Source organism: Schistocerca piceifrons, chromosome X (genome assembly GCF_021461385.2).
Source record: "Schistocerca piceifrons isolate TAMUIC-IGC-003096 chromosome X, iqSchPice1.1, whole genome shotgun sequence".
Taxonomy (NCBI): Eukaryota; Metazoa; Arthropoda; class Insecta; order Orthoptera; family Acrididae; genus Schistocerca; species Schistocerca piceifrons.
The window spans coordinates 787,156,603-787,171,309 of record NC_060149.1 but is presented as its reverse complement, the minus strand read 5'-3'; positions in this window follow the sequence as shown (position 1 = coordinate 787,171,309).

The following is a 14,707-nucleotide window of genomic DNA, read 5'->3' as shown; positions in this document are numbered from 1 at the left end:
TACATCATTAACCTCATTACATTAATTATTCTCATATTTCCTATTATTCATCTAAACAAGTAACTCCTCATCTGTGTCATTTTACATTTCTGCCTATTTGTCACAATCACCAGCTATTAAGTAAGCACAATTGTTTACAGTTCATCAGCTCTCTCATGACTCATGAAACAAATCTATAAAATTGTATAGGATTTTTTATTGATACCAATTAGCTTCACTCAAACTTTAGACAGATGCTTCCTTTCAGCTCTGGCACTCATCTCTGTTCTCCTGGCACAACTATATCTGACGTAAAACAATTACATAAAACATGTTTCTCAAAGCTGCAGCAATTGTCAGAAGGGTTGCACTTCTGTCATGCTGAACGATTCTCTTCAGTCATTGTTAGTCTCATTCTCGCAGGATCTTTTTCTGGCCACAGTGATGTCGGAGATTTGATGTTTTACCGGATTCCTGATATTCATGGTACACTCGTCAAATGATCATATGGGAAAGTCCTCACTTCATCATTACCTTGGAGATGCTGTGTCCCACCACTCTTGTGTCGACTATAACGCCACATTCAAACTCACTTAAATCTTCATAACCTGCCATTGTAGCAGCAATAACCGATCTAACAACTCGGCCAGACACTTGTTGTCTTATATAGGCATCGCTGACTGCAAAGCCTTATTCTGCCTGTTTACATATCCCTGTATTCGAATATGCATGCCTATACCAGTTTCTTTGGTGCTTCAGTGTATATAGGAAATAAATCTCACCCAGCTGGGAACATAGCAGTCACCAGCTGATATACCAGCAACAGTTTCTGGTTCCTTGCTGCTGTTATGAATCTACTTCACTGTCTGGTTTATATCTGTCTTCACATGGATAGTATCTTTTTTTGTTTTCAGTATGTTCCTTGCCATGAGCTTGCTTTGTTGGCACATTAATTCCACAGTGTTTGGATGTTCGATCCTATGTGGTCCTTTATAAAAGTGATTGTATTTATGTATCTCAGAATTTATTTTCCTTTAATTTGGCCTGCACCTTTACTAGCACCAAGTTCCCCACTCAATAAGTTATGGGTTTTACTAATTTCGTATGTCTATCTTGTCTCCACTTTGTCTTCACCCTCATACTCGGATCCACTGGTTTTAAATTTTTCTCCCATGTTGTACCACTCCTGGTGGGTATTCTAATAACTCACAAAAAATACTCTCAGATTCTTGGTTAAGTAGGATCTCACATGGTACAAATCCCTGACATGTTCCAATTATTCCAAATATTACTTCCATGACCCATGCTTCCTGTGACAGTATGTCCTACATATATGATTCAGCTCCTTCATCATCCGTTCCGCAAGGTTGGAGGTCAGCGTTTATCTGGAGATGACAAACTGATCTGTCTGATCTCTATCAAGCATTTCCCTCCAATCTTTCAACCAAAATTGTGATCCACTACCACTCAGGATTCATTTAGATGTACATACATTACTGAAAGAGCTGTTTTCAAACTTATTAATGACAGGTTCACTGGTGGCCATTTCCAATCAGTAAAATTCACAAATTTGGAGACCAGTTCTTCAGAAACTAGGATTTGTGCATAGTTCTCCAGTGCTGCAGGCAAAGGTCCAGACAGATAATGGCTACAATGTCTTTAATCGATGCTGATTTGGTTGCAGTGCCTATTACACTTCTGTTGGAATGTGGCCAACTTAGTCTTTTGGCAGGTATCACAGGTACTTAGTACCTTGCATATACACTTGCCCATGTTATTAAAAGTACAATCTAATTTCAGCTTCTCAAGACATTTCTTCAGTCCATAATAGGCATTGCTGTTGTGTATACCAGATTAACTTATCAACTACATGTTCTGGCACACACAGTTTCCAATTTCCTTCACTTCCATTGTTTCTTCTACATACACATCTACCTCTATACTCTGAAAACCACCATGAGGTACAAAACAGAGGGTATGTCCCATTGTACCAGTTATTAGGGTTTCATCCCATTCCATTCACATATAGAGTGTGGGAAGAATGGATGTTTGAACACCTCTGTGCATGCTGTAATTATTCTAATCTTATCCTCATATCCCTATTTGTGTGATATGGTGGGGATTCTAGTACATTCCTTGAGTCATCATTTAAAGCTGGTTCTTGAAAGTTTGTTAATAGACTTTTTGGGGATAGTTTATGTCTATTTTCAAGAGTTTTCCAATTCACTTCCTTCAGTATCTCTGTAGCACTCTCCCATGAACCAAACAAACCTGTGACCATTTGTGTTGCTCTTCTCTGTATATGTTCAGTATCCACTCTTGGTCCTCTTTGGTACAGGTTCCACATACTTGAACAATATTCTAGAACTAGTAGCACGAGTGATTTGTAAGCAATCTCCTTTGTAGACTCATTGCACGTGCCCAGTATTCTACCAATAAACCAAAGCTTTATCCACAACTGAGCCTATGTGATCATTCCATTCCTTATTCCTGCAAAGTGTTACACCCAGGTACTTGTATGAGAGGCAGTGGCTCATTGATATTGCTGTGCAATGAATAAGTACAGGCATGGATTTGGGGAATTATTATAAATTTCGCACAGCTACAGCTGAAATGTAGTAGTTATGAAACCAATTGGCACATATGATGGTAGGCATGGGCAATGTTGATATTTTGCAAACAATTCTGTGAGGCAAGTTTTTGACACTGCTCGCGGGGGAGGCAAGCACTGTATAGAAGAGTGAAGTAATCAGGGCAGCACAGGGCACTGACATTGCAGTTACAACAGTGCCTAGTGACCCTTGTGTAGGGGCCGACTCAGGCTGAGGAAAGCTGACTTTCTAATTACTAAAGTGCCCTCCACTTATCGCTCCCAGAGGAACTACGTCAGAGGTCTAGCAAAAAGACATATAAATAAGCGAGCCCAGAGGCTCAAATCAGGCAGTCATGTTGCCATTCTGTCTAGGTCTAGAACCAGAAAGAACGATGACTGCTTAATTTGCAGGCCAACCATGACAATCTTCTGGTGATGGATATTGGCAGCCAACTAGCCTGCTGAAACTACCTCCAACCTTCACTGCACAGACGCTTCATAGCTGTGCAGGGCAACCACACCTAGGAGCTGCACTGGCGCAAGGAGTGAGAGGGCTGCTGGCCTCTGCTCTCTGGGTGACATCATCCAGCAGACTGCAAGCTGCCATCTGCAGGCGCAGTACTGGGATATGAACTCATGGCCCACGAAGTGCAGAGCTGTCTGCAGTCACTGAATGAGCTGACCTGGGCAGACAGCCAGAGCTGCTAAGTCTCACTACAATGACAGCAGTCGGCTGCTTCCCTGTGGTGCTCTACATGGTGTCCACAAGTTGTGCTTGAGGGAGCAGTCATCGGTGTTGCAGGCTACCAGTGCAGCCAACACATGTAGAGGCCACTTACCCATGTTGTGAGTAAGAGTGTTACATCTACAAGGCTGTGCGACCGGACACCGATGCAGCAGATTTCAGCAATGCCATTGACACTGACCCACGCACACTCACTGCATGAAGCATTCATCAGGATCAGTGAAAGGTTGGTTGTGAACCTTCGAGCCAATAAAGTCAATGGCATACTTGCCGGTGTTTCTCTGCACACTTCAGCGTGAGTCATCTTTCTCTTGCAAACCGTACCTCTCGGTCGTTGTGACGTATTACAACCCCTGAGCTTGGGGGGGTTGTTTAATATTACAGTCATAAGATACCAGGTTTTTTTTTCCATTTTGTGACGTGAACAATTTTGTGTTTCTGAGCATCTGAGGCAAGTTTCCAATCTTTGCACCTCTTCTAAATCTTATCAAGATATGACTGAAGTCTTATGCAGCTTCTTTCAGGTACCAATTCACTACAGATAACTGCATCATTTGCAAAAATTCTGAGATTACTGTTAATGTTATTTGTAAAGTCAATAACGTACAACATGAAGAGCAAAGGGCCCAGCACACTTCCCTGAGGCACACATTAAATGACATTTGATGATGACTCTCCATCCAAGATAACATGATGTGTCCCTCCTACCAAAAAGTTCTCAATCCAGTCACAAATTTCACTTGATACCCCATATGATCGTACTTTAGAGTATAAGCAGAGTTGTGGTACTGAGTCAAGTGCTTTTTGGAAATCAAGAAATATTGCATCTACCTGAGTGCCTCGATCCAAAGCTTGTGAGAAGTTGGGTTTCACATGATCGTTGTTTTCGGAATCCATAATGGTTGGCATTGAGGAGGTCATTCTGTTCAAGATACCTCATTGTGTTTGAGCTCAGAATATGTTGTAAGTTTCTACAACAAATCGATGTCAAGGATATTGGATGGTAGTTTTGTGGATCACTTCTACTACCCTTATTGTAGATGGGTGTGACATGTGCTCTTTTCCAAGAACTGTGTACGGTTTTTTGTTTGAGAAATCTACAATAGATTAGAAAACGGGCTAACTCAGCTGCAAATTCAGTATAGAATCTGAAGGGATTCCATTGGGCCATGAAGCTTTCTTCAGTTTTACTGATTTCAGCTGTTTCTGAACATCACTGAAACTAGTACTTATTTCATTCATCTTTTCAGTAGTACAGGGATTAAATTGGGGCAATTCTCCTGGATTTTCCTTTGCAAAGGAACATTTGAAAATAGAGTTAAGCATTTCAGCTTTTGCTTTGCTACCCTCAATTTCAGCTCCTGTCTCATTCACTAGGGACAAGACACTAACTTTGGTGCCACTAATAGCCTTTAAATACAACCAAAATTTCCTTAGGTTTTGTGAAATATCATTTAACAGTACTCTGCAGTGGTACTCATGAAGGCATCATGCTTTGCTCTCTTGACAGCCACAAACATTTCATTCAGCATTTCGCTATCTGTAGTCCGACGCTTTGATTTAGACCTATTATACAGTAATCTCTGTTTCTTTAGAAATTTATTTACAGTGATTGTATACCCTGGGTGTCCCCTCGCGCTGTGAACTGTTCTACTGGGTACATATCTATCCAGTGCACTGTAAACTATTCTTTTGAATTTGAGCCATAGTTTGTCTACGTGCTATTGTCCTGTGCTGAAAGTTTCAAGTTTCTCATTGAGATATGATAATACTGATTTTTTATGTAGTTTACTGAACATATATACTTTACTGCTTGTTTTAGCTGTCCTTTGTACTTTAGCAATCATTGTTGCCACAACCATGTCATGGTCACTGACGCTTGTTTAGATGTGGACAGCCTCAAAGAGGTCAGGTCCATTTGTTGCCATTAGATCTAATATATTTCCATCGTGAGTGGGGTTCCTAATTATCTGTAATATATCACAGGATGTCTTATCACACCCACCACTAACAAAACTGTAGTTTTTGCAGTTGGTTGCCATATGATTAAAGTCTCCACCGATCATTACAGTATGATTGGGTAACTTACATACAAGCAGAATGAGGTTTTCTCTGAAGTTCTTTGTTATATCAGGAGATGAGTCTGGTGGGCGACAGAAGGATCCAATTATCATTTTATGCCCAACCCTGATACTGAGTCTTGCCCAAACAATCTCACAATTTCTATCTCAGTGGATCTGAGTTTCTTGTTACTGTGACAAATATGCCACCTCCATTTCTCATTTGCCAATCCTTTCGATATACACTTAAATTTTCCCCAAAAATCTCACTGGTATCAATTTCAGCTTTCAACCTTTCTGTACCTAGAATTGTTTGAGCTTCATTGTTCTTCATGAGCACTTGAAGCTCTGGCACTTTGTTGTGAATGCTTTGGCCCTTAACCACTAGGATTTTAATGCTCTCACCTGTGGGAGGCATTTATTTCGATCTTACACTGATACGTTTGAATTTCCTACAGCTGTCGTTATCTGTATTGGATAGAGAGTCATCTAATCTAAACAACCCTTGTGTGCACCCCACACACTATCTGCTACTGAGTAGAAGCTTCTGCTGTGTAGTGCACACCTGACCCATTTGAGGAACCCTACAATTCTCAAAACTATGGCACAAGTCCAGAAAGTAGCAGCATAGCCTGTCACAGAATCTTTGAAGTCTCTGGTTCAGTGCTGCCACTCGACTCATACCAAAAGGGCCATGATCAGTTCTGGGGACAGTGCTGCAAATTGTGAACTTCATTGCAACTCCATACACAAGGCTGGAATTCTCAACCTTCTCTGCCAGTTTCTGGATTGACCCAAGTATGACCTAGAACCCAGATGACAGGCATCATTTGTTCCAATGTGGAGTTGGTTGCACCCTGTTCCCTCAATGGCTGCTGGAATAGCCTCTTTAACACGTCGAATGAGGCGGCCAAACGTACACACCAAGTGCACCTAGTGTCCTTTCCTCTCCCTTGCTGCCATTTTGCTGAGGGATATCGTCATTTGCCGTGTGTAGGAACTACTGATGATTACGAGGCCCCTACCTTTTTGCACTTGCCTGCTCTTGACACTGGACAAAACAGGGTTTCCCCAAAACTAGTGAAATGAGTCCCACTAGCTCAGTTTCAGTCTAAGACAGCACCTCAAATTTGTTGGTTATGGGGATCAGTACAACACCCTGAGTCCTCCCTGGTCCCTATCCACCCTGTACAACATGCCTAGATTCACCATTGACACATCACTCACAGTCAAGTGGATGAGTAATGATGTATTCTGTACTTTCTGCAGAGGAGACAGCATCCACAGGAGAGGATAGCCAAAAATCTTATTTAGTGCACTACCAAAGGAAATTAAAAGTATACCAATATTCCACATATTCAAAAAAGAAATTTAAAAAAATGTTAATTAGCAAAGTTTTTATAGTGTCAAGGAATACTTAAATCACCAGCATTCAGTATACAGTAGCTTATTTCCCTCATCATAATGACCCAAAATGCTCATTGAAAATTAAATTGTATTCATTTATTATTCTAATTTAGCATATTATGAATGTTGTTATGCATATGGTTTCATGTAATAATATTTTATTTATGGACATATAATTGTAAATCTTTTCATGTCCTATTTTCTATGCACCCTATGCAAGGCAATGTATGACAAGTCCTATATCATTTTTATAATGATGAGATACAAGGATGCTAAGTAAATAAATAAATAAAGGTAGCTCTGGTACCGATATCACAGGTACACGACTCTTGGTAGCTCTTTCAGTGCACTGATTTGCAGCATATGCCAATCATTTGACAGTAGTCAGGGCGATTTCCTGCTGCTTTTGAATATCAGCCAACTCATCCCGTGTTCGAGAACAGCAACAGTGGGGCTGCAATTTGGCTGGTGCAATGTATTACAAGGTAAATTAAACCTGCTGATTATCTTTTAATCTGTTGGGCTAAAAAGTTGCTAATTCCCTATAAGAACTAAAGCAAAAACACAAAACGAGATTTCTATTAAGACAAAACAAAAACCTGTGGTAAAAATTACCAATTTCCTAGAATGTTTCGAGGTTAATTATAGTTGTTAGCAAATTCAAAAACAAAGTTAATTTATGATAAATGCAGATAATACAGAGGACTGCTCCTCTTTAAGGGGAAAACAATATGTAACACAATATGTTAGTTAAAGTATCTGCTACAGTGACTAAATCACAAACATCAATATACTACAAATTACTCTTAGATTTTGCAAAGGACAATAGAAGCTTCTGAAAAATCACAAAAACATACTTTTATTTGTGTTGACATAAAATGATATTCAGGGCAGATGTATTCTTTGGCAGAACTGAGAACCACAAACGCTGAGTCGCTACAAAATACGTCACGTATCCAAAACACTCATACCGCTAACTTACGAAAGTATAGTTTGAAAGTGTGCGAAAATTCTCAGAAATAACCTATTTCTAGCATAACTGTAGAATGAAATTAGAGAACAATTGTTTTGAACAAGGATAGCCCTACTGTTCTCAAACCACAATCAAGTTTAAGCCTACAATTGATGATAACATTATGAGTTTACTGCAGCACATGCGAATGTTCGAAATTTCACATTACAAATGGGTATTGATACACTCAATGAAAGATTATGCAGAACCTATGTGAACAGTAAAATATGTGAATCTAGAACTTTAGATCAGCAGATGAATCTCCTACACATGGTCTCACAAAAAGGAAAGTTCTGAAATAGTCTTTTATATATAAATAAACGTGCGTATTGCACTGATTTCTCACTTATTTGTTTCTGTCACACTTCTACACTGGCGCGCTGAAGAAGAACACTGCAGTGTGAGTTTATTTCAGTCAATTATGTAGTATTCCATTGTGGATGTAATAGTATCTACAATCTCTTCTTCTCAAGCACACCTACATTTGTTCTTAATTATTTTAAGTTTGTCATCTTCATTTTGCTCCCTAGGTACATTCCTCAATAACTTCCTTATGAAGTCTTCATGTTCCCCTCCCTTCATTAGGTTGAACCGAATTTCTTCACGTTGCAGCCTGTTCACTGTTATCCTCCGAGAATCACTTGATAGTCTTGATAATGCATCAGGTATTATTTTAGTTTTTATGGGCTTGTGTGTCACTTCAAAATTGTAGACTTGTAGCGCAAGTGCCCATCTTGTTAACTGACTGTGGCTTGATTTGCTGATGGTTAGAAATGGCATGGTTTTGTGGACAGAGACCACCTTCACATGTCTTCCTGCCAGATAGTGACAGAATCGTTTGGAGCCACACAATTGCTAGTGCTTCCCATTCAGTAATAGAATATTTTCTTTCCCATGGATTCAAACTTCTGCTACCAAAGGCTACAGTTTTTATCACTTTGGTATCCCTGTTTTCTTCTCTTGATATAGATGTAGGCCTAATCCATAATCCGAGCTGTTTGCAACCCTATAGAAGTCTTTAGTAAAATCAGGAAGGTACAATATCTCTGCATTACACAAGATTTCTTTAATCAATTCATATTCCTCTTCACATTTTTCATTCTAGTGCCACATCAACTTTACCTTAGTTTGCTTCCTCAAGTTCAAGGCATTGGGTACAGGATCCTTGAATTTTCTGTAGAATTGACAGACACTGAAAAATGCTCTCAATTGTTACTTACTGCTGGGAATGGAAAACTGCCTAGCAGCCTCCAATGTACCTGGACTCAGGCAAATACCTTCTTCTGAAATTAGGTAGCCTTGAAACTTCACCTGCAATTTACCAAATTCTGATCTGTTCAGATCTGTCATCACCCCTGCTGTCTCAAATGCTTCAAGACCTGCATCTAATTTGTCCAAATATTCATTCCATGGCTTGCTCACAATGAATGTATCATCCACACAGGCATTGACTTTACTGAGTATCTCTTCGCCTATATTTTTGTCCAGTGCTCTGATAAATTTGGAAACAGACACATCAAATCCGAATGGCAAAACTCTGAAATGGTAACTCCTGCCAGCATACGTAAAGATGATATGCTGGCGAGATTCGGGAGACAGAATTAAGTGCCAGTAGCCAGTGCTCAGGTCAATACTACTGAGTATTTTTGCTCCTCAAAACTCCCAAATCAGTTCTAGAATTTCAGGCCGGAATTGCTTTGGTTGCACGATTCTGTTCTCTGTGTGCACATCCAACACCGCCCTTACTCTCCCATCTTTTTTATCCATCACAAAAGAAAACTCTTATACTGACTGTTAGCTCTTTCTATAACCCCAAGGTCCATCATCCTCTGTATCTCTCCTTCTACTACTCTCCTTTTTGCCTGAGGAATGTGATACTGTTTAATATTGAATGGTCTGCAGTCTTTTATCTTCAGTCTGCATTCTACCCCTTTCATGATACCCAACTGCTGATAGAAGACTTTACAATATTTGTACAATACTGTAACCAGTTTCCTCAAAACCTCTTCATTTAAGTGTGTCCTTGTACTAATCCCACACACACTGTCAGCACACCTCCCTCCTCTACCTCTTCATTTAACTGTTCAACTGTAGGCCTCTCTTCGTAAGTTCACCCACTTAAATCCTCATCCTCGTCCTCCTCATTCTCCTTCTTCTGCTTCATTCTCTTCTATAAAAGTTAAGATCCTCTTCTCCCCTTTTCACCCTTTCACCTCAACAGTGCCTTCATCAGACCTCACTACCACTTCCACAGTGTCAGAATTTTACGTACTGCGCACTTCCGCTTCTCGGTAGCTTAGTTCAGATTGTTATGAGCAATTATAGTGAGCAGTCATTGTTGTGAGCTGCTGTTATTTTGACTTGGTAAGTAGAATAACTTGTTTGAGGTTGATGCGACCCCACCACACAGTTTACATTACGAACTCAGTAATTTTAAACACTTTATATTTTGCATTTCTTACAGAAATATCATTCAACATGGCTAACAAGGCCAGAGTGGTTGTTTATGATCCAGATTTGCAGACTGTTATCACTAAGTGGTTACATGAGGTGGAAGATATTGAATACAGTGATGCTGAAACTGCCAACGAAAGTGATCCTGAACGCAACAGTGAACACAATACTGAATCAGAACTGGATATATCAGATAGTGATGAGTGTGAACAAGTTAGAGAAGGAACAAAACAGAACACTTTCTATGGACGCAACAGCTATAAGTGGTCAACACTGGAACCTAAGAGAAATGTTCAAATGCCTGCTCATAATATTATAGTACATCTTCCTGGACTCAAACAGAATGCACGTCTTGGCCATTCTTGTACACCACTGCAGGTATGGGAATGCTTTTTTTCAGAGGACATGCTAACTGAAGTTGTAACACACACAAATGAGAAAATCTAACAATATGGATGTAGACATGCTGATAAAACCAGAACAGAATTGAGAGATGTTTCACTGACAGAAATGAAGGCATTTATTGCATTACTGTACTATACTGCAATTTTCAAATCCAATAAAGAGAATCTTGAATCCCTCTTTGCTATTGATGGTACCAGTCATGATATATTTTGCTGCACAATGTCATTGAAACGAATGTTAGTTCTGCTAATCTGTCTTCGGTTCGATGACTCCGGAACTAGGAATGAGAGACTGAAAACCGATAGTGCAGCTGCAGTATCATATCTGTTTAATTCACTAGTCAGGAACAGTCAAGACTGCTACTGCATAGGAGAAACAGCCTGTGTTGATGAAATATTGCTAGGATTTCATGGAAGATGCAGATTTAAAGTGTATATGGCATCGAAACCTGAAAAATTCGCCCTCAAAATCATGATCTTATGTGATGCCAGAACACATTATCTTCTAAATGCCTACATATATATACCATCAAAGGCAGCGATGGAATGGGTTTGTCATCTGAGGAGAAGAAATTATTGATACCATCACAGAGCGTAATTCGACTGGCCAAACATGCCCAGGGTACTTGGAGAAATATCACAGCTGACAATTACTTCAGCTCAATAGAAGTTGTTGATGAATTGAAAAAATTGAAGCTAACTTATGTAGGCACTCTGAAGAAAAATAAAAGGCAAATTCCATTAAAGTTCTTGCCACGAAAAGCATAAACAGGCCTCATCCGAATATGGGTTTACTAAAGACAAGACCCTGGTTTCATATGTGCCCAAGAAAAATAAAACAGTGGTATTAATTTCATCTATGCTTCACTCTAAAAGCATGGATAATGAGACAGGCAAGCCCGAAATAATACTTTTTTATAATCAAACTAAAGGAGGTGTTGACAGATTAGGTAAACAATATACGACCTCTTCAACTAGCTGGCACACCTGTTGTTGGCCAATGGCAATGTTCTTTGGAATTCTTAACATTGCTGGTGTAAATTCACATGTACTTTCTTCAGCCTTCAGGGACAATAAACCCCTCTCAAGATTTGATTTCCTAAAGGATCTTTCAAGGCAGCTGTGTGAGATGTACCTAAATGAAAGGTTACTCAATGCAAGACTACCTAGAGAACTCGGAGGTTCTATTGGACGTATTCTCAATAAGCCATTGCCTTCTTCAGTGCAAAATGTTGGTCCAGTGAAATGGAGGAGGTGTTTCCTGTGCCCTCGATCATCGGCTAAGAAGACTGAAGTGGTCTGTATAAACTGCAAACGACATATTTGTACATCCTGTAGGCACTCAATCTGTTTCGAGTGTGTGAATGAATGAAAATTTGCTCAAGTACATGGTTTGTGGGATTACATTAAATTGAACCTTACCTGATTAATCTTTGTTTTGTTTGATATTTTGGGCACTAATGCACATAACTGAACTGCTCTTAATTTCCAAAGTTATGTTTCAAACTTTTTTTGGTAATTAACAGATACTTTACAATTTGAAGTTGGTGAGCTAAGGAGATATTACTCTTTAAAAAGGCCATTCTTATGTTTCAGTTTTGCAAAGCTGTTTTGATGGCAGTAAAGACTACACAGCAATGGGAAGAGCCTGTATTCATTACTTTATATTTATGTTCAAATGCCTGTCTAGAAAAATCGATAAGAGTCTGGGGTATGTAAATACCCCACGACACAGTTTAGTTCATAAAACATTCGTGACACCGACTTGGGGTTAATCAGCAAGAATGGTTCCCACCACACTTAAGCCATGTCCACACAGCTACTGGCAACATGTTTCAGTTGGAAACATGGTTTCCTGCAGTGTTTCACAAGTGTTTCATACTTTGCTTGATGTCTCTGTTTCTGTCCATACTAGCAGAAAACATTTCTCAATTTATTCGCATCATCTGCATCGCTGTTTGTCGTATTGTTTCGTATTGTCTACCATGTCATGTCTAGATGAGAGAACTATATGTGCTGCTGCAGTATTAATGCTCAAAGGTTTACACAAACAAAATGAAATGCATCTTCATAGTTTTTTCTTTTTGCATTTATTTATCATGACTTTTGGCGTGAAGGTCATACACCCATTTCTCAGTGTTTTGGAGTTTAATGGAAGAAGGTTGGTTTTAAAATTACGATATTATTTTGATGTAGGAGAGTATAGTAGTTGGTAACGGTTGATGACATCATTTTAGCTGCTGTATGAAATCGATTTGCTAATGTGCAAAGAGATGTCACTGTCAAACTAAAACATGCTAGAGAAGAGGTGGTGGGAATAACTTACTACGGGAATTGAATATGCAAGACAGCTGTAGTTTCCGCAATTTCCCTCAGACATCATCTGCCGATTATGAATTTCTAGCAAATATGATAGCAAACCATGGTGCCACTGAAGAGATGTCTAACGGTTCGCTCGGTAGTCCAGGGTTCCTAGGGATGGCTACCATCGCAAGGGATCATGACAGCCTGATCTTAGTGACATCTGTTGGTTTGCTCAGTAGTTGAGGGTCCCTTACGATGTTGACTCCAGACTCCTGCAGTAGTAGGGGTGAGTCTTATTACATGCTGGTAAAGTCACACGTGACATCATTATGATGTGCACCCACTGTATCGAAGTTAACAGAGACCGTTATCAACTTTTGTGATCATTCAAGGTGCATAACTGTGGTAGACGTTTTTGCATATGAATTAAAGGAGCGGCTCATTGTGTCCTCAAATGGTCTATTCATTGCAATTTTGGAAGATAATGATGTCTGCTTTTTCTTTGGAAGTATGAACCTGCCAACTTTCGAAAAATAGACTATGTAAATGGTAAAGTTGGCTGTTGTCAGAATGCAGTTACTGTGGCTTACTCAGTTAACTGTAAATGTTTAGTAACAGAGATCTCATTAGCTGCCACATGGCAGCATTGTATGGAGTCCACATTAAACTTGACCCAGGTAGGGAACTATCTTCAAGAATGATTCAGTTGTTGAAATTAAAGACTGATATGTCTAATGCCAAAGCAGAATTTGACAGATACTTTCCATATACCAATTACACATACCAGTATCACTGAAGAAATGCATCAGAGAATCTGAAGTTGCCCTGTTGGTTTATTACTACTATTAAGAAATACTGAATCTGACCTACTAACACCCTTTTTAGAATTTCAGTCTCGCCTGAGTGAAAGACAGGTGACAGTTTGACTCATTTGCTGCGAGACATCAGGAAAGTTATTAGTCAAATCTTAAGTTAAATTTAACTTCTCATTTCGTTTCTGTGTACATGATAGGTACAGCATTTTTGCTGAAAATAGTGACCAAAGAACTTTTCTCTCAAATGCCAGTTACTCATCACAGTCTTAAAAACTTGGGCATGACTAGTGGTAATGTATGTAAGCAAAGTAGTCTACATGAAAAATAATGCACTCCTCTTGAATGCAAGAGGGCACAGCATGCATTAGATTATTTTTCCAGGCGATTTAATACCTTCATCCCATTTTACATGGAATTCAACATCTGGCATAGTCCATATCAATTCAGGCAGGCTAGGAAAAAATCTTCTCTTTATAGTCTCAGATGTTATTGAATTTAGCGTATGTTAAAATGAAGGACTGAGTAAGGAACACACATTTTTTTGTTTTCTTCAAAAAAATTTCTGCTGTGAGATACAGCCCTCCAAAGATGACATTACACATACCATTCTGAAGATGCAAATTTTAGAAAAAAATTTTAAAATGCTCTATCTCTGGAACAGTTCTAGATATTTTGTTGGTGTTTTTTTTATTTGAAAGATAATTGCTTTATGATTACAAAGAAATTGTCCATTTGGACTTATTTGCCAAAGTTCTTTTACTATAGCATTCTGAACTTTTTTATAACTTATGGAAAACAACTTTTTTTCAAAAATGCAATCCATAAAATTTAGATTTTTTTTCTGTTGATTAATAGCATTAGTACATTCCCTGACAAGGAGAGCTTCCACTTTTAGATTGAACAGGTTTTATAAACAATTGAAATTTTTGCCATA